Raw genomic sequence first — 21,403 nt, 5'->3', positions numbered from 1 at the left:
TGAAAGTCCATATAGGCATACAAGAGTAGACCTAGGAAATCACCTTATCACCACTGTTGGGCAAGTTACTCAAAAACTGTAAAGCAGCCTACTGATCAGGCCTACCCAATAGGCATAGGCCTACTGTCTTTTCAACCCTTACACTACCATAGGCCTATTACTATTTAAAATGTAGGCCTAAGGCATTACTTTTGCATTACTTAAGTAACTTTAACAGACTAAAAAAATTGCAGGTTCAGGAATAGCTTTCTGACCCACCACACTGAACACCATTAAAATCCAGGTTACAGTAAAACGTATTGTAACTTAAGTTACTAGCATTGTAACTAGTATATATTACAGTTCCCCCCTCTGCAATGCCTTACATTAGTTACAGGAAATAAATAAATAATGCATTACAGTAATTAAATACTTTTGTAATGCTTTATTCCCAACACTGCTTATCACGTGGGTGATATCAACAAAATACAACAATACGATAAGATAGATAAATAAACTTTATTGTCCGTTAAGAAAGCTTTCTGCTGAGGAGTTCTTGTAGTTGGTGGTAGTAGATTGAATCTCCTGTCTGGTGGGAGTTGATGAAGGGGATGAGAGGGTCCTCTATCATAAATCTTAATTCTTATGGTAGTCAGCGTAGAGAAGCTTAAGCAGGAGTGATGTCATAGACTGCAGAGAAAAATGTTGAGGAATAAAGATGAAGTCTTGGAGAACTGTGGCCTATCCAATGGAACTTGAAGGACACTGTCCGGTGGGATAACAAAGTAAGACTCTTCGGAAACAGACGCAAGAGAAGCAGATCCCAAATCAGGAACATCACATTGCTGTGGAAGAAGACAGAAAAAAACCAGGTATGAGTATATGGGTGGTTGACGTGAACTCAAATCCAAAGTGAAAAAAATAATAATTCAAAAATATATGTCCAATGACATATAATTATATTCCCTTATATGTGAATAATTCAAAACTGAATGTGTCCATTTCTAATTCTTCATATATTTTGCATATTATTCACTTTTTGGTGTGGTAGTCCTAAAATGTGTCCACCGGTGCAACGACATAAAGAATGCCATTATTTAATTCAGAGAATGTTGGACAGGTAAGATAGATAAGCACAAGGCATATTAGTTTGTCCAAATTATATTTCCACATCAAACATACCCCCAACAAATTCAGAATTATGTTATTTATATACTATAAGATGTACACATAGAGACTTAACCCAAATGTCTGGGTTACATTCATTATAATTTGTATAAAACTCAAGGAATCTTCATTTCATCCTTAAAGCTGCATAGTGATGATATCATTGTTATACTATCCAACACTTTTTACATACATTTTTCATTAAAATACCTTTTCCCCTCACAATTCAATTTGTCGCACCACAGGACATTTTGTTGCACCGTTGGACAACAGAATACTAGTATGCCTATGTTGTGTACAGTCAAATTTATTATTTCACCCACTTTCACCCCCACAGATGACAGGTACCCTGTCATAAATTTCCGTCCGTACGTTGGACCGGTCTATGGACAGTAAATAAACACACAACTAAACAAACAAACAAATACCCTAATAATAAAGTCATAAAGGATTACAAGTGTGTAGCCTAGCCTACATTCAATTATTAGGCCGAGGCTAGGCTATTTCGGCTACGGTTTAGCCCAGACGGCAAAATATGTTTGGCCCGATCTATTTCCTATCTGGGGCTCATCTGGCCCTGAATCGTTTTCGGTATTCATAAGGCTATGGCAATAATATTCAAACAAATGCCTAGTTCTAGATCTAGGCTTACTCACCTTTTGAATAGATGTCAGGACAGCTTCTTCCAGCTCTTGGTCTGTGATGTGCCCCTTCCGTCTCAGCCCAACGTCGCCACAGAATCTCCTCACCGACATCTCCGAGGACCCCTTAATTCCCATACTCTTCAATGTCTCAGACATTTCGGCGTGAGTTTTCCCCGACAGAAAGAGTTGATTTATCATCTCGTAGTGAGACTCCAAATTAGCCATCTTTCCTGAGTCGCATGAGTCAGTTGTTGGCTCGCGATCGGTTTCCCTGACAACTAACACTCCCAGGATTTGTTATCCGAATGTTTCATTTTCCATTTTCCGTTTGGGGGTGCATAATCGAAAAAACGAGAAAACGAACCGTAATCCGATTTCTGGTTCCGATTTCTGGTTTTGGTTTTGAAATCGGAAAAACGAGAAAACGAACCGTAATCCGATTTCTGGTTTTGGTTTTGAAATCGGAAAAACAAATGAACGAATGATACACGGATTGAGGGGATGCCAAGAGAGCATCTTTGTTTTCTTTAATAGAGAGTAAGAGTCTAAATGTGACGTTTCTCCAGGAGACTCACAGCACTGCTGACAATGAGAGTGACTGGAGGAGGGCATGGAGTGGGGAGGACTTCTTCAGCCATAAATGCAGCAATAGTGGAGGGGTTGCTATTCTCTTTGCCAGAGGTTTCACACCCTTTTCCTGCACCGTTGAGGACGTCATTCCAGGTCACTTGCTGAAATTAAATGCTGTTTTCGAGAAGGTAAAAATATGTTTCATTAATATTTATGCTCCCAGTGTGGGCTCTGAAAGGCTTTTATTTTTTGAGCAGTTGAAGCATGCCCTTAGCACCTGCAGTAGTGAGGAGTATCTGTTCCTGGGGGGGGACTTTAACTGCACAGAAAACCCTGTGCTGGACAGGAACCACTGGGAACCGCATGCGGCCTCTAGGAGTGCTTTAATGAGGATCACAGAGTCTTTCGAGCTGTGTGACATTTGGAGGCATCTTTACCCGGGCCAGCGGCAGTACACCTGGGTGCACTGTAGGGACAATCTGTTGTCTCTAGCCAGACTGGACCGAGTGTACTGCTTTAACCACCACATTAATACATGCAGGAGCTGCTCCATCAGTCCTGTTGGGTTCTCTGACCATTCCCTTGTTCAGGTTTCAGTTTTTATTAATTATGTGAAGTACAATAGTGCGTATTGGCACTTCAATGTTTCTCTGTTGGCTGACAATCATTTTAAAACAGTCTTCACATTTTTTTGGCAAAACTACCGTAATTGTAAGAGTGAGTACAGTAGTCTTCAGCAGTGGTGGGATGTGGGGAAAGTCCAAATCAGACAGCTTTGCCTGCAGTACACTCTCAATGTCACCAAGGACATGGCTAGATCTCTGAGGGCTCTGGAGAGGGAAGTGGTGGAGCTGCAGGGATTGGCAGACTCCACAGGAGAGCGAGAACATGTTGAGGTTTTCAAAAGTAGAAATGCAGCTCTGTCCGACCTGCTGGGGTTTTCTGCTCAGGGTGCTCTGGTCAGATCCCGGTTTCAGAACATCGTGAAAATGGATGCTCCCTCTCACTTTTTCTTCGGTCTCGAGCGCAGGAACGGTCAGAGGAGGCTGATGGACTCCCTGCGGTCAGACACTGGGCAGCTGCTTCAGGAGTCGGCCGACATTCAACACTGTGCTGTCAGGTTTTATAAAGAGCTCTACAGGTCAGATTACCAGGCAGAACCAGAGGCGGTGCTGTCCTTCTTTGAAGGCCTCCCTAAGGTCCCTGAGGGGGACAGCGCAGACCTGGAAGCTGAGCTCTCTGCCCAGGAGCTGCAGGAGGCCCTGCAGAGCATGCAGAGTGGGAAGGCTCCTGGCATAGACGGCCTACCTGCAGACTTCTATAAGGTTTTCTGGCCTGTCATGGGTGATGACCTGCTGGATGTCCTCAGGGACAGTCTCAGTAAGAGGAGGTTGCCTCTGAGCTGCAGGAGGGCGGTGCTCACTCTCCTCCCCAAGAAAGGAGACCTGCAGGAGCTTTCGAACTGGCGTCCTGTATCCCTTCTCTGTACCGACTACAAACTGCTCTCCAAAGTGTTGGCGACGAGGCTGAGGAAAGTGATGGAGCATGTCATTCATGTAGACCAGACATACTGTGTACCCAGCAGGTTGATAACTGACAACGTTACTCTGATTCGAGATGTTTTGGACCTCTCCAGTTCATTGGGCTGTAAGCTTGGTCTGATTTCTCTGGACCAAGAAAAGGCTTTTGACCGAGTTGAGCACCAGTACTTGTGGCAGACGCTGGAGGCTTTTGGGTTCAGCTCTGGTCTGATAGCTAAGATCCAGGTCTTGTACAGGGACATTGAGAGTGTACTGAAGATTAACGGTAGATTATGTGCGCCTTTTAAAGCAGAGAGAGGAGTCAGACAGGGCTGCTCTTTGTCTGGGATGCTGTACTCCCTGGCCATAGAGCCTCTCCTACACAACCTAAGGTCCAAACTACATGGTTTTTCTTTTCCTGGCTGCGATCACGTTCTTAAATTGTCTGCATATGCGGACGATGTAATGGTGATTGTAAAAACTCAACAGGATATCAATGCTTTAACAGATACTGTAGGTGTGTTTAGCAAGTTGTCTTCTGCTAGGGTAAACTGGGGGAAGAGTGAGGCCTTAGCAGTAGGGGCAGGCCACTTTCATGGTCTAGTTTTACCTGGGGGCCTTGTTTGGAAGAGGGGAGGTTTGAAGTACCTGGGTGTTTATCTCGGTGACGAGACCTTTTGTTTACAAAACTGGGACGGGCTCGTGGAAAAGGTGGAAGGCCGATTAAAGAAGTGGAAGTGGATCCTTCCAAAACTTTCTTTTAAGGGGCGTATTTTGATTCTGAATAACCTTGTGTCCTCCATGCTGGCTCACCGGTTGGCATGTTCAGACCCGCCTGTAAACCTGCTGTCCAGGGTGCAGGCGCTAATGGTGGATTTCTTCTGGGACCGCATGCACTGGGTCCCGCAGAGCGTCCTTTTCCTGCCAAAGGAAGAAGGGGGACATGGACTGGTTCACCTGGCAAGCAGAGGGGCTGCGTTCAGGCTCCGTTTCGTCCAGAGGTTCCTGACTGGACCTGCTGACCTGGTATGGAGACCCGTGGCTCGTGCTGTACTGGAGCGCTGTGGAGGGCTGGGCCTGGCTGAGTCGCTGTTCCTAATGGACATTAAAGGAGTACACTTGGACAACCTCTCATGCTTCTACAAGGGACTTTCCAAGGTGTGGGGGCTTTTCCGGAAAGAGAGAACGGAGAACTGTGCCTCTTTATTCTGGCTCCTCAAAGAGCCGGTGGTCCACGGGACTCGTTTTCTGAGTGGAATAGGGCCTTCTCTACAGCAGAGACTCTGTGAAGAGAAGATCCTCACACTGGGACATGTGCTGGAGGTGTGTGGCCCTCGCTTGGATAATGCTGCGGGCCTGGCGGCACGTTTGGGCATCAGGTCAGTCCGAGTGACCGGCCTCCTGCTGAGTGGGTGGAAAGAGCTGCTCAGCGACCCAGAACTGGCACTGGCTGTTGCTTTCTGTAACGGACTTACTGAACCAAACGAAAAGGACCCTTTCCCAGAGATACTTTGTGTTCCTGACGTCACATGTGATAGTTTTCTGTTAAGGTTAAATAATGTCACTGATTTTAAGTTTAGCACCATGTCCAACAAAAGGATGTATTATTTCATGACAAAAGTGTTAAACCAGAGCAGACTGCAGGGCCGAGTGGACACCCGGTGGAGAGCCCACCTGGCCCTGACTGAGACTCAGAGGCCTGAGTGGAGATCGCTTTACAAGCCCCCGCTGACAAAGAGGCTGGGGGATCTACAGTGGAGGATTCTGCACGGCGCGGTTGCTGTCAATGCCTTTGTTTCAGTGATCAACCCAGCTGTTTCTGACACCTGTCCGTTCTGTGACCAAAGGGAAACCATCTTCCACTGTTTCTCAGAATGTGATCGACTCCTTTGTCTCTTTCAGTTACTGACCCAGATGTTTGTTTTGTTTGGTGAGGTTTTTTCCCCCCAAGTGTTTATCCTTGGGTACAGGTACACCCAGAGACAAAAGGTGAAATGTCAGCTCCTGAATTTTTTGTTGGGCCAGGCCAAAATGGCCATCTACCTCAGCAGGAGAAATAAAGTTGGGGACTCGATGGCCTGTAATGCTGTACTGATTTTCAAGTGCATGGTGAGAGCGAGGGTCAAAACTGATTTCAATTATGTTCGTCTGACAGAAAATGTGGGGGAGTTTCAAAACATGTGGTGCTTTAAAAATGCTTTGGTTTCAGTGCTGAATGATGAGCTGGTTTTCAATCAATTCCTGAATTGAAGTTGTTTTGAATTGTTTTTTTGTTTTGAATTGTTTTTTGTTTCTAATGTGGAGTGTTTAATTTATTTGTGAATAAAAGTGGTTTGAAAAAAATCTCTCTCTCTCTCTCTCTCTCATCGTAAGTCTTATTTCTAATTGTGTATTGTAAGAAATGTTCGTTTATTTGAAGCCCAGGAGTCGGTTTAAAATAAAGAAAGCAAAACTCCCTTAAAAGTTATAAAAGGAGTGTTTAATAAAAGGATGCAGTAGTAGGTTTTACAAAAGTTTCACAGCTGTGGCTCAATAGCCCGGGACACGCGTCCACAGGCCACTGACTGAGTGGAGCTCATCAGTAGTTACTGTCTGGCGGTCCGGAACAAAAGAGAGCTCGATTTCACAATCCTAACATGTTTTATAGAACCACCCCTTTCCGACCATACAAAAAAACAACTTCAAAATCAGACGCGCCCCGCTGTCGTGCTCTCATTGGTTGGTAGCGGGGGGCTGGATCCTCCTCTATAGGCTGACGTCGTCGGGGGCGGGTCCTCTTATGACGTCACCGTCGCCATCTTGTTAGCGAAGTCCTGGAGCTCTCATCCACGATAGTCTATTATGCAATTCTTTGGAGGTTTATCAGTTATTAAACAGGCAACTGTATCATTGCAGCATCAATGAGTGAGAGGTAGAGGCGGTGTGATTAGTATGCAACTCCACTGGTCCTTCTCCCTCCACTCATATATACAAAACAATATTAGCTTTATGCTATCTGAGGCTAAAAACAACATCCTGTAATACTACCGGAAATGGACAAATATGATCCGTCCAGAAACAGTGAATTATCTTTTAAAGTTCCGCTCTAATATATTGATTATTTCTAACAATCCCTCCTTACACACCTTTCAAACGGTGTGTAAACTATAATATAATCAATATGTTCTCCATTTGAATATTGCATAATACAGAATTGTATAGTTAAAAGTTATACATGATCATACAATCTTTTATTATTGAATACTTGTGGCTGAAATCCTGGAATGGCACCTAGAACAATAGCAACAATTTCCTAAATGCGTAAAATCTTCAATTCCCTCCTTTCATATCTTCTGATGAGGTAAACAGATCATTTTCGATTCTAGTCCAGTGTAAATGCACTTATTCAATATGATCCTGTAAAAAATAAATGAACTGTGTGTAAATCATAACAGGGATCAACTCTACTATATAATACCAAGTTGTAATAAGTGATTAATCACATCCTAGGAGTAGTTTATAGAGCATTTCATGTATACAGTAATAAGAACTTATAAGACACTTCCTTCAGACGAACTCATCTTGCTCATGGTCTGAATAAGGGATAGGATCATCCTGCTTTTCAATTAACAAATGTAACTGTTTTCTCAAGAGAAATTGACCTTTATTTTTGCTCACTAGAGAGGACCGTGGTGATCAATCGGTCCGCTAAAGTGCGAATACATGGAATGTAACAACATCCACATAGTACCAAGATTGTATCCATTCCTGCATTGAATAACATTGATTCATTATCGGAGTCTAATATTTACTGAACATGCTTTCTAACGTTCCTACAAAGGGGTCCTCTACTCCACTATAGTCTGCTAGCTCGATGGTCAGGGCGGTAAGTCCTTCTAACGCTCTGGTTACTGATCCATCTGGGGAAGGGTTATTTGGGATGAAAACACAGCACAAGATTCCAATTAGTCTGCAAACACCCCCTTTATTAGACAAAAACATCTCTAAGGCCACCCTATTTGCCAGGCCATCAGACTGGTTCCATCCAACTGTACGTGCAGTCCCCTTACTTCATCATGGGTGTAATTTATGAATCTCTGCTGGTTGTAGTAAATAAAGTTGATCCAATCTACATTCTTGTTGATTGTAGGGCAAAGAAATATTGATTCGAATCCTGCAGTTATCTGGTTTCTAGCTTTAAACTCCCTCTCACCAACTACACCAGTGCAAATGTTCCAGGCCAGTCATGTGGAATGCCTGGACACAACATTTTAGTACCACTGTACCACCAAACACCTGCCCTGGGGTATTGTACGTTAGCCACAGCAATTCCTGAAAGAAGGTCCTGGCTGGTTACTGCTGTTGTGGAATTTCACCATCGTAACGTTCCCATACTGCCTCATCAATGCAAGATCAGTAGAGCCTGCTTTGTTCTACCGCATACACAACCCAATCTTAACCATGCATTAGTGCCTTCATACCATATTTCCACCGCTATAACCTTCTGCACAGTCGATGACCTCCTTACACACCTTTCAAACGGTGTGTAAACTATAATATAATCAATATGTTCTCCATTTGAATATTGCATAATACAGAATTGTATAGTTAAAAGTTATACATGATCATACAATCTTTTATTATTGAATACTTGTGGCTGAAATCCTGGAATGGCACCTAGAACAATAGCAACAATTTCCTAAATGCGTAAAATCTTCAATTCCCTCCTTTCATATCTTCTGATGAGGTAAACAGATCATTTTCGATTCTAGTCCAGTGTAAATGCACTTATTCAATATGATCCTGTAAAAAATAAATGAACTGTGTGTAAATCATAACAGGGATCAACTCTACTATATAATACCAAGTTGTAATAAGTGATTAATCACATCCTAGGAGTAGTTTATAGAGCATTTCATGTATACAGTAATAAGAACTTATAAGACACTTCCTTCAGACGAACTCATCTTGCTCATGGTCTGAATAAGGGATAGGATCATCCTGCTTTTCAATTAACAAATGTAACTGTTTTCTCAAGAGAAATTGACCTTTATTTTTGCTCACTAGAGAGGACCGTGGTGATCAATCGGTCCGCTAAAGTGCGAATACATGGAATGTAACAACATCCACATAGTACCAAGATTGTATCCATTCCTGCATTGAATAACATTGATTCATTATCGGAGTCTAATATTTACTGAACATGCTTTCTAACGTTCCTACAAAGGGGTCCTCTACTCCACTATAGTCTGCTAGCTCGATGGTCAGGGCGGTAAGTCCTTCTAACGCTCTGGTTACTGATCCATCTGGGGAAGGGTTATTTGGGATGAAAACACAGCACAAGATTCCAATTAGTCTGCAAACACCCCCTTTATTAGACAAAAACATCTCTAAGGCCACCCTATTTGCCAGGCCATCAGACTGGTTCCATCCAACTGTACGTGCAGTCCCCTTACTTCATCATGGGTGTAATTTATGAATCTCTGCTGGTTGTAGTAAATAAAGTTGATCCAATCTACATTCTTGTTGATTGTAGGGCAAAGAAATATTGATTCGAATCCTGCAGTTATCTGGTTTCTAGCTTTAAACTCCCTCTCACCAACTACACCAGTGCAAATGTTCCAGGCCAGTCATGTGGAATGCCTGGACACAACATTTTAGTACCACTGTACCACCAAACACCTGCCCTGGGGTATTGTACGTTAGCCACAGCAATTCCTGAAAGAAGGTCCTGGCTGGTTACTGCTGTTGTGGAATTTCACCATCGTAACGTTCCCATACTGCCTCATCAATGCAAGATCAGTAGAGCCTGCTTTGTTCTACCGCATACACAACCCAATCTTAACCATGCATTAGTGCCTTCATACCATATTTCCACCGCTATAACCTTCTGCACAGTCGATGTACTCAAATATGTCACCAGTCTATTATTATCCAGTATATAAGCCTGCGCTGTTCCTATATGAGGGACTGCATTCAGGGAAGAATTCAAATCTGCCGTTCCTTCGGGGGTAAAAATCAGGGACCACCTCCGCTTGGGGCTCAGCTATTTCTATCAAAACCGAGCACATAGGAACTCTTCCAGGAACCTCAACCCCTAATAGTAAATGAAATGAAGTTGTTTCTCCCCTTGCTTTGAATAGATCATCCAATACCATTTCATGCTTTCACCGTACCAAACACTGTCATTTACCTTTCCTCCTATTTCATGTCTCTCAGGGGATAACAAAAAGAACAACAACAACTTACTTCAATATACTTTACTTAGATTACATTAACAAAAACTGCTTCCCTCATGTTAAGTTAAGTAATTGTTAAGCCATCACTTCCTTTTTAAACTACTGGATCTTTATCACCACCGAATTCATACAAAAATCTCTAATAGATCTTATTTCCAATACTCTTCACATACCCACTATCTTAAATCAAAACATTATTAGGATCTGTATGACTCTGCTCGATTATCTTAATATACTCCATTATTTATTATCAATTTCAGTCTTCTTGAAAAATATTTCAAGTCTTTAATCAGGAAAATAATGTGTGGAACTATGAGAGCTTTGACATGTTACAATTACACCTTTAATCCATAAGAATGTTTAAAGTAGGAGCGACTTTAATAATGGTTTCCATTCACGTGGTTAATTATATTGGACATGGTCTGTTATCTAATGTTGGAGTTATCACTATGACAAGTTTGTTTCATTTAAGTATCATACCTGAGATCAAGTGTGTACTAAATCTCTCCCTCCTTCTGTAGATCAAACTCCCACAACTTAATTTGACCAAAGTCACACCTCGATATAGGCTCTGAAATAATAACAGGTTAACATGATTAAAATGTTCCTACTCTGTTCTCCTGACTCCTGAACAGGTTCTACCAAAAGTGTAGTGGATCTTGCTTATCTCTATAATTTCCCCCTATAATAATGTGTTACAGATTTATTTACTCCTTCACTTTAAAAACTTCCCTTTTTCAATTATCATTTACCAATCTATAAAATCTTATGTAACAAAACATTCGATATTTGATCTTAAATTTACAAAGTCAATTCAAATTCTTTAAATGTGTTCCACTTATGTGTTTACGTGAGTGAATGTGTTTACACGAACTCACCCATTCGAACTCCCCTTCCTGCCACCTCTGCTCTCTGGCTTGATGACCCCGACCTCCTCACATTCTGCCGATTGACCTTTTCGCCCCTTCCTGTGCATCTCGTTTTTGACAGTCTTTGACTTTTTGAACCTGCATTCCACATCAAGCTTCTCACTGCTCCTAACACTAGGATGGGTCAAATGCAGAGACCGCATTTCGTTGTCCTAGTACTTGTACTCTGTGCAATGACAATAAAGTTGAATCTTCATCTTCTTCTCCTTGTGCGGATTTTCATTTCAGCATGGGTCTGCTCGATCACCGTCTCTTGATGTCTTTCATGGGGGACGGAACCCCGTTTTCATGTGTCTCATTGTCCATCAGAATCTGTGCTCTGAATCAACCCTTGTTGCTCTGGACCTCTGTGCTCTTATCAGAGGGACTGGTGATGAGTAGATCTCTGTCAATCAGCATGATGCATGTTTGTTGCTGACCCGGTGGAGATGCAGACGGATGCAGTTCGAGACAAAGCCCTGCTTTTGTCTTCCTTTTCTGTTGAATAGTCAGGAAATCTCCGTGGGGGATGGTCTTTCGCATTATTTCAGGAGGACATGGGTCTGTCACCAGATTGCAGAGGCTGCAGTCCAGGTGGCAGCTTTCTCTAATCTATGAATCTCAACACACTGGTTAAATAAATCCACTTAATTTTCACTTTTTTAACTAAGCATGTGTTCTGTCTTGTGTATTAAATGCCATCTACTGTAATCAACTAAATTAATGTCTAATAATAACATCTCTCAAATGCATTTGACTTAACTCCTTTAGGAAACTATTTTCTCCCATAATTTAAATATTCACATCCAGAAACCATATTCCCACACATTATCTTTGTATGGTCTCTGTTTTCTTCTACAATAAAAACATTCCAATGCTTTTTCAAAAAGTTAAAATCCCTTTAACTTAACCTGTACAACCCAGCAGAGCATATTCACAGATCACTAAGATGTAAATGATTCAAGTGTAGTCATACGATTCACTCCTGTATTTATTTTCATAATTACTAATGTTAACACTTTTAGCTATATTAATAATCGCTAAACTTCTTTTAACAGCACTTTCTTATAATTAATTCCCGTTCTGTAAAATGTTTCTCTTCTCTACTGCTTACAGACAGATGACTCCTGAGTCTCCTCTCTGTGTGAGAAAAACATCAAAGTTAATTTACATGATAACAGCATTTGGTCTTACAAGAAGATTTGGGTGTCGCCTACACCCCCCTTAATGGTCTTAATCCCCTCTCTTACTCAAACAGGCTTTATCTTTATGGTTATTGCTCAACACAGCTTCACCCCCCTGTTCTGTTCTCAGTCTTATCAGAGAGTTACCTCTCTTCTGTGATCTTAGTAACCTTTCATCCTTTAACCTCTAACTCCCCACCATCTGCTTCTTGTTGGTAGAGAATTCACTCTTTTAAAGTGTAATTGTGTTCTTGCCATTTGTGCTTTCTCTGTTTTTGTCATTCTTAATTTCAATGTATCTGTCCTAAACTGTAACTCCCATATGGGAAAACTGGTGTTGGATTGAAGATAAACATCAGCCTTAGCTCTATTGTTATTCATACTCATTACCTCTCTGGTTCTTTCATCTCTTGTGAGATTAACCAATAGGTCCAGACATACCGGATCCACCAAACAATATAAAATCACTACCATAATAACAGAGACACATCTATTTGCAAAACTCTGCGGGAGTTGCCGGAAGTTGGCACATATGTTGCCCGGATGGTTTGTGCGTTCTCTTGCAAGATTTCTGTCATTACCATTTGGACCTCAATGTACACTATTCAATACCCTCACCAGAGGGTGCTATTTTGTTCCTGAAATAATACTGCAGATATATATTAATTCATCCAGTAGGGGCGCTGTTTTTTCTTTCTGCCCCGTCTTTATTGGCTACTTCCTGACTGGTTTAGCCTCTCTGACCATTACTTCCTCTGAAGTTTTCTGTTAATGGCTGATGCTAACAGACCATGCTAACTGGATTAGCCTATTGCCTAAAACCCCTCGAGCAAGATTTAAAGACAAAGGACTTTGGGGGAGGGAAATACAGACCACGTTTTCAGATCGATTCAAGCAGAACAGCACAGTTCAAAAAAGCCCAACACTGCTCGTTTTTAAAATATCCCCGCTTACGATTACACATAACACTTAACCCTACACTAATAATTTAGAATTCTCCATGCCCTAACAATTTCTTCTTCGGTATTCTTCAAAACAATCGCGGAAGGAGGGGACTTTAACCGCCTTACTTCCCGTTGACTTTGGCACCACGAAACTTCATCAAATATTGTCTAAATCTATGGGTTATGCTTTGTTAAGTTCCAGAATCAGTAATGACGTCAGGACTCCAACCTGTACTCTCACACTGCTTTCCTCCCTTCAACAAACAGTAGTCTCGGGGACTTTAACTCCCAAATACTACGCCTCTCTGGCCGAGAAGTCTTCCTTTTAATATTAACACTATTTACCAACTATGACTGTTCAATAATGCAACACGCTAATCAGAGACTATTGGAATGTCGTCACAATTCTCAACGTAATTCTGTCGCAAAGCTTACGTTTACAGACCCACTCACTAATCACTCGATTAGGCCTTAACCTATTAGGACTTTTTTTAACTTACTTTATCACAAAATTATACTATCAATGCCGAAATACGCTCCAGAACCTTAATCTGAATCTACGCTCCCAAATTTAATTAGCACTACGTTACCGAACTTTAATCGATATTTACGTATTAATTTTACCTAAATCTCTTTCTAATTCCGGCGTAAAAAGGACAAACAAAGACAAACAAAACAAACAAACAAAAAACTTTGGAAAACCCAGGACCGCACCCCGGTTAATTTCAATATATTCAGTTCTTAACTTTAAATAGCCAGTTCATGATTAACGACTCACCTCCAGACACTCGCATATCAAAATGCTATATAAACTATGCAGATTTTGAAATAAACAGGCACTGCTCACCTTTTTAAATGGGATCCAATCTGAGTGTCTGGAGTTTATGCCAAAATTCCGCGAAATCCCCGCCTCGTCCTGGCACTTCAAATCACGTCGGGGTCACCAATTGTAAGAAATGTTCGTTTATTTGAAGCCCAGGAGTCGGTTTAAAATAAAGAAAGCAAAACTCCCTCAATAGTTATAAAAGGAGTGTTTAATAAAAGGATGCAGTAGTAGGTTTTACAAAAGTTTCACAGCTGTGGCTCAATAGCTCGGGACACGCGTCCACAGGCCACTGACTGAGTGGAGCTCATCAGTAGTTACTGTCTGGCGGTCCGGAACAAAAGAGAGCTCGATTTCACAATCCTAACATGTTTTATAGAACCACCCCTTTCCGACCATACAAAAAAACAACTTCAAAATCAGACGCGCCCCGCTGTCGTGCTCTCATTGGTTGGTAGCGGGGGGCTGGATCCTCCTCTATAGGCTGACGTCGTCGGGGGCGGGTCCTCTTATGACGTCACCGTCGCCATCTTGTTAGCGAAGTCCTGGAGCTCTCATCCACGATAGTCTATTATGCAATTCTTAGGAGGTTTATCAGTTATTAAACAGGCAACTGTATCATTGCAGCATCAATGAGTGAGAGGTAGAGGCGGTGTGTTTAGTATGCAACTCCACTGGTCCTTCTCCCTCCACTCATATATACAAAACAATATTAGCTTTATGCTATCTGAGGCTAAAAACAACATCCTGTAATACTACCGGAAATGGACAAATATGATCCGTCCAGAAACAGTGAATTATCTTTTAAAGTTCCGCTCTAATATATTGATTATTTCTAACAGTATATAGTCTATATTTCAACAAACCATAAAAAAGACATCTCTAGCAGCGTTTCTTTGTCAAACACTTCATGAAACGGACATTTTGACACGGTGACCATCTCCCCCAAGAAGAAGTTTTTTGTGAGTAGTGAATTTTTTCATGTGGGCTCTTTAATGTAGGCTGATGCACTTCATTTCAATTGTTGAAACTGCACAAACATACAATCTTCTTTAGTATATGCTTCCAGACATCGTATATAGGCCTCTCTCTCTCTGTGTGTGTATATATATATATATATATATATATATAAATGGCGAAAGACAGTTCGGGGGGACTTCCACAATTGGCTCTGGGAACCCCGCATCGCCCGTGTTGGTGTCTGATACTATGCTGTTGTAATAAACCTTATTATATACAAGCTGGTGTCTCCGGAGACTTCTTCATCATCTTCACAAACATCGCTACAAGATATACTTCACTGTCACTGAACCCTATCACGTCACTGCCGTCCGACACACACTCATCACCACTCTCACCTGTCTGCCATTGCTCTCTTCCTTTCTTTCCCTCGCTCCCTCCTTTGCTGCTCTTTATAACAGTAGGTGCGTTGTTCCTCTTGTTTCTGCGTTTATTAGCAGTCTTTTTTGTTTGTTGCTATTGCTGTTGCCACCTCTTCATCCTCCATCTCAGCAATCTCCACCTGCTCACCCCATGTTTTCCTCTCCTCTCCTGTTTTCACCATATGCGCTTCGTTTCCCATATTTTTCTCCTGTGTTTCGCAGACTTCACCTGTCTCTACCATTTTTTGGATTATCTCAGTTTTTTTTGTGTTTTTTTCACCTTTTCTCTTATTTTTTTTTATTTTTCTCTCCCCACCTGATTTTCTTCACCTTTACACACAACCTCCCTTTCGTGAACATCTTTACCATCACCCATACCCTGTGCAACACCCCCGTATGCCCCGTCGGACACAGCAGCAGCCGGCTGCTCCGGAGCAGCGGCGCTGTCTGCAGCTGCAGCCGCCTCCGGAGGGGAGCCCCCCACCACCACAGCGGCCGCACCAGCGGACACCCCACCCTCAGCAGCAGCAGCCGCCCGCTGCTCCACTACAACCGGCACGGCCGCAACCGGCACGGCGCGGAGGCAGAAGTGACATCCGGACCAGGCGGAGTCGAGTCCCCGCGACCCGGACAGGCAATCACGGTGTGCCCCTCTTCCCCGCAACCAAAACACTTCATAACTGAGGAGGTTGTAAAAATCACGTAGTCATAATCATCTACTTTAACGTGAAAACGGAGGTTGAGCTCCGCATTCCGATTGTTCAGTATCGTATAGACCTGTCTGCGATGAGACACCACGTGCTTCAGTAACTGAGACTCACACCCAGACAGCATCTTCTTCACCGGAGAAACAAGTTTCCCGTGTCTGGATAGCTCTCTACTGAGGAACTCATCAGTTATGAAGGGAGGGACGTTGGACAGAACCACTTTGGTTGCAGGGAGCGTCAGCGGCTGCACCTGCACAAACATTTCACTCACCGTGATGCCTATCTCGATAACGCGGGTCACTTTCTCCACCTGGTCCAGAAAGATCACGACTGCACTGTTCATCCGCGCCAGGGACTTAATGCTGCTGTGTCCGACCTTATCTCCCACAGCCAGCCCGATATCCTCCACAGTGCATGGGAAGCAGGTCGATATTTTGATGCCATGCTTCCACGTGAGTTTGGCAAAGTCTCCATTTACCATGACGTCAGACGCCGGCCGGCGAGACACCGGCAGGAGAAGCCCGCAAAACACCCCCAAACCACCACCAAAAGACACAAAAAGTAAAACAAATTAAACTACCACCAATAAACTATATAAAATTAACACCCATAAACAAAAATGGAAAATATAATGCAACAAGTTATCATCGTTATTTTCTTCCACTCGCCCTCCGAAAATCTCCCAGCAACAACAACAACAACAACAACAACAACAACAACAACAACAACAACAACAACAGCAGCAGCAGCTGGACAAGGCTGATCGAAAGAAAGTCACCCGGTTGCCAAATACTTATGTTTTTAAAGGTAAGTGAGCTAACGTTAGCGAGCAGCATAGTTGTACTTTCCCATACAATATTTACTTTTACTTTTGAATTTCTTGCCATTAACATTTTGGTCAAGGCTTGATTTTCATTAACTCAGTAAAAAAATGTTCTCTCTCCAGACAATCACTTATTTTACACTGGCCCCAGCAGGCAGTAGCCTAAATGAGGCTGGTTGTTATGTCAGACAAAAAAAGCGGGCAGTTCTTTAAGAGTGCCATAACAATCCGGGCACAGGCAACCACGGTGGTGTTAGGGGCACCAGAGACAGGGTGGTTGCCAGTTACTACTGGGGTAGCTTGAAAGAAGATGTTGCAAATTGGGTTAATATTGTTTCATACGATTGAATCAAACACAATGGCTTTCACACAGTGCTTTAGTTCTCTAAAAGTGCCCTTAGGGGATAAATAAAGTTTTTGAAATTGAAATAACTTTGCGAGCACTTTTATTTTTGTCGTAAACAATGAATTAATTCACCAGGTCAAATGCTGTCATCGTTGCCAATTGAACGACCCACTTGAGACGGCTGCACCAGTGCTGCATCCCATTAAGGTAGGTTTCACTGCCTAACACACAATTGCTAGATAAATACATATGCAATCTAATGTGCTAATATCATATACCTACACAGGTGGGAGAGGCATGGGAAGTGGTTGGAATGGACCTTATTGGTCCTCTAAGGGAGACGGCCAGAAAGAATCTGTATGTGCTCACCGTGACCAGTCTATACAACAAATGGGTCATGGCAGAGGCATTACCATCAAAGTCTTCCACGGAGGTGGCAGCAGCACTCGCATCAAACTTCTATACATTTGGAATGGTCAGAAAGATAATTTCTGACCAAGGCCGGGAATTTGTGAATGAGGTATGTGTTCAGAGTACACATTTAAGACATTATATTTCACTTCCCACACTCCCCCTTTCATATACAGTAGGTGTTATAGGTTTTGATATATATTTTTTAAATCATGGCATGACTGAGACTGGCTGTCAACATACACAACATACTGTATACATTAGGGCTGTTGGAACGAATTTCGGTATTCGAATGTAATTCGAATTTGTAAAAAATGAATACTAATCGAATGTAAAAATTAGAATTCGAATGGGTTTTAAAAAAAATATATATATATATATATATATATATTTTAATTGTTGACTATCTTTAGCGAAGCTGTGAGAGGCCTAACAAATCGCTTGTCACTCTTAATGCACAATCTAAAAATGGCGGCCAGCGGTGCGGAGACGGAGATCACCACTCCTGCCAATTTTAGAAGTAATGTGTGGAACTTTTTTGGTTTCCCATCACGAAATGGACAAATAATTAGTAAAAAGACAGTTTTCTGCAAGATTTGTAAAGTTGAAATGAAAACTAAGATCTCAACGGATCTCGAGAAGCGATACAATCCTAACAAAGACGCATTCATGCTGCTAAATACCTCCAGCTACCTCGACCCGCGTTTCCATCGGCTCATACACCTGGACCGAGACCAACAGCAGGAGGTACGTGAGAGAGTAAAATCGGAGCTGATGGTGATTGCGGAGGATTGCAGAGGCTATGAGGAAGACGGGGAGGTAGCAGCCATGGCGAAGGGGACACAGGAGAAAACAGCTCTCGGTGCTATGGGCGATCTTTTTGGGAATGTTTACCAAGGCGCAGAGTCCACAGACGCATCGGGTAGGCCTACCGTGGACATTGGCAATGTGTTGCAACAAGAGATGCTTATCTATGAGAGTGAGACGCCGCTACCCACCGACAGCGATCCATTGTCGTGGTGGAAAGCATCAGGGTCTAAGTACTCCCACATTGCCCAGCTGGCACGACGGTACTTGAGCATCCCAGGCAGCTCGGTTAGAGCAGAAAGGGTTTTCTCCACGGCGGGGATTATAGTTAATAAAAAACGCTCTGCACTCGATCCAGAGAACGTTGATCGGCTTGTTTTTTTGGCGAACAACCTTTAGACCAAATCTTGTTTATGTTTAGTTCTAGTTGGTTACTATATTGCCTGGCCTTGCCTATAGCCTAATTCTACCGTTAGCGCACTTAAACAGCGCACTTACTGTTATTCTGTTTCATACGAGAAGAGAACTGTTGACAATGTTCATTAAAGTTGACAACTTTATTCATTTTGTGTCTAAGCTTTATCCTTATTTACTTAGCAAGACAGCTATCACCTGGTAATTACATGTTTATTAGTAATACTGAAATGCCCTCTAGTGGACATAATGTAAAACAAGTCAACTACGATGTCATAGTGGCAGTGGCAATTCATAAGCCCGTTTTTACAGTGTGTGTAGATAGATAAATAGTACATATTAATAAGTCAAAATTGACCATTAAATATTCGAATATAATTCGAATTTAAAAAAATAATAATGAATGAAATTCGAATGGGATAATAGAGGAAATTGACAGCCCTAGTATACATATACTGTCTTTCTTAATTTCTGGCAGCTTAATAGTAAAATATTTGAGGTGCTGAACATAAAGCATGCAGTGTCCAGCGCATATCGTATTTCTCACGCAGAAAGATTTACAACAACAAAAAATCGGATCAGGCACTGACAGTATCAACATATATAAACCTGTAATATATAATAATTCTGAGCTCAGAAAAAGATCAATTCAAGCTTTCTTTTCATGATCAGGGCGTAATGTGCGGAGCGATTTTTGTCAGATATGAACTATAGAAACTAGAACTCATTGCTCAATGTGTGTCCTCGCTGTTTGTTTACACACACATTAAGAATCCTTACTGGATCTTCTGAGGTATGTAGCACTGACGGCCGGACCACTCCGTCCGTGCGGTGTGCTGTAACTATCATACGCTTTCTACGTGTACTGTTAATTTATACTTCTACAGTTAATTATTACTGTTCTATTTCATATTTCATGTGACGCACAACGTACTATGCTGTTTAACCTTATTTATCAGCCTATCAAACTGAAACCGTTGTGGGAGAAAAAAAAAGAAATTGATAATGATTTTTTTTTTTAATAAATCATAATATATCATATACGTGAAACGAATAGTCGACTAATCGCCTGAATTGACGACATCTAGTTGATTAAAAAAATCTTTACTCCACTTTTCTCTTAAACTCTTATTTTTGCTTGAACATTTTTTTGCTTGATCTGTTTGACCCAAAGCTGATTCCATACTTACTAAATGTTGGTGTTTATTCATGGTAATTAATTGCAAATAATGTATTTTTGGGTCCAAGTGGGATATCTACGGTGACCGAGAGGTGCAAACGCCCAACAATGGCCAAAAACGCATCATAAGCAAAGCAGGAAACACCGGCAAATCGGTGATGGGCCCCAAAAACCCTGATCGGAGCATCCCTAATACAAATACATCTCTAAACTATGTGGCTTACCTACTGTTTTTTAAGATGTGCCAAAGAACGGATTGAGGATGAGACTCCTATTGAACATAATGATGAGTAATTTATGTTTCATTCCTGTGTTTTTTTGTTTTGTTTTTTTGTAGCAGGAAGAATCTCTTAAGACATATAGGGAAATAAAACAGAGGGAGACAAAGGCATTTTTTTTACAAAGGGACGGCATAACTCAAAAAATCAAAAGAAACCGAAAATAATGAAGGTATGCAACATTTTCTATTATGAATCAATCTGTATAAATACAAAGGCTAAACTTTCTGTTAAAAAACACACACACACACACACACACACACACACACACACACACCCACCCACCCACACACACACACACACACACACACACACACACACACACACACACACATACACACACATACACTTGCCTCACTGTGGCTCTACACCAAATATTGTCATCCAATAACATTCAAACAAGCACAGAAGGTATTGATATCAATTCAGCGCAAAAATGAGATGTGTCTGCAGTTCTTGTGTGGAATGATGTCCCCTGTGTCACTTACTCACTCGCACCAAATAACTGTGTCTTTTGGGTTGCTGAGTTATATTAAAAAGACACATAGATTGTAATCTGCCAAGTAAAAATAAATTGTACATTTTTTATTTAGATTTAAGAGCAAAATTATGAACAACTGGCCATATTAACCTAACAACCCTGCATTTTACCACTGTGGGACGAATAGAGGATATCTGATTCTGTAAAAAGGATTTCTGATTCTGATTTCAGAGCTCATATTTCAGATAATATCAGTTGATTAAGTATGTGCTATCAGTAGTTCCCTCTTTTAATGCATCAGACGGCCTAAAATGTATCAAAATGACTTCCGGCAGCAATGTTCTGGTTCTCAACTGAGCCTATGTTACCATGGGTACAAATTGAAAGTACTTGTACAAAGGGCTTGCGGCTTGACACTTATTTATACTCTGCGCCTGTCAAAAAATTTAAAAAGCTCACTGATAACCCCTTTGTGAGAAACACAATTAGTATGTGGCATGAAGTACAATTATTTCTAGGTGAAACAGCTTTTCTTTCATGTTTTTCACCAATATGGGGAAACGACAGCTTTTCTCCTGGCAAAAGTGACCTGGGCTTTAAATTGTGGGCAACAAAGG

General features: G+C 41.7%; 1 long non-coding RNA gene across 1 annotated transcript; it reads right to left on the bottom strand.

The window, feature by feature from the left end:
• Nucleotides 1-484: 484 nt before the first annotated feature.
• LOC134859437 (uncharacterized) lies at nt 485-2,007 on the bottom strand. The gene is made up of 2 exons (XR_010165100.1): nt 1,803-2,007; nt 485-1,529 (listed from the first exon to the last, which is right to left on the bottom strand). It is a non-coding gene; the product is annotated as an uncharacterized LOC134859437 (long non-coding RNA).
• Between the last annotated feature and the right edge of the window lie 19,396 nt (nt 2,008-21,403).

Source organism: Eleginops maclovinus, chromosome 23 (genome assembly GCF_036324505.1).
Source record: "Eleginops maclovinus isolate JMC-PN-2008 ecotype Puerto Natales chromosome 23, JC_Emac_rtc_rv5, whole genome shotgun sequence".
Taxonomy (NCBI): Eukaryota; Metazoa; Chordata; class Actinopteri; order Perciformes; family Eleginopidae; genus Eleginops; species Eleginops maclovinus.
This window is presented reverse-complemented; position numbering and strand designations above follow the sequence as displayed.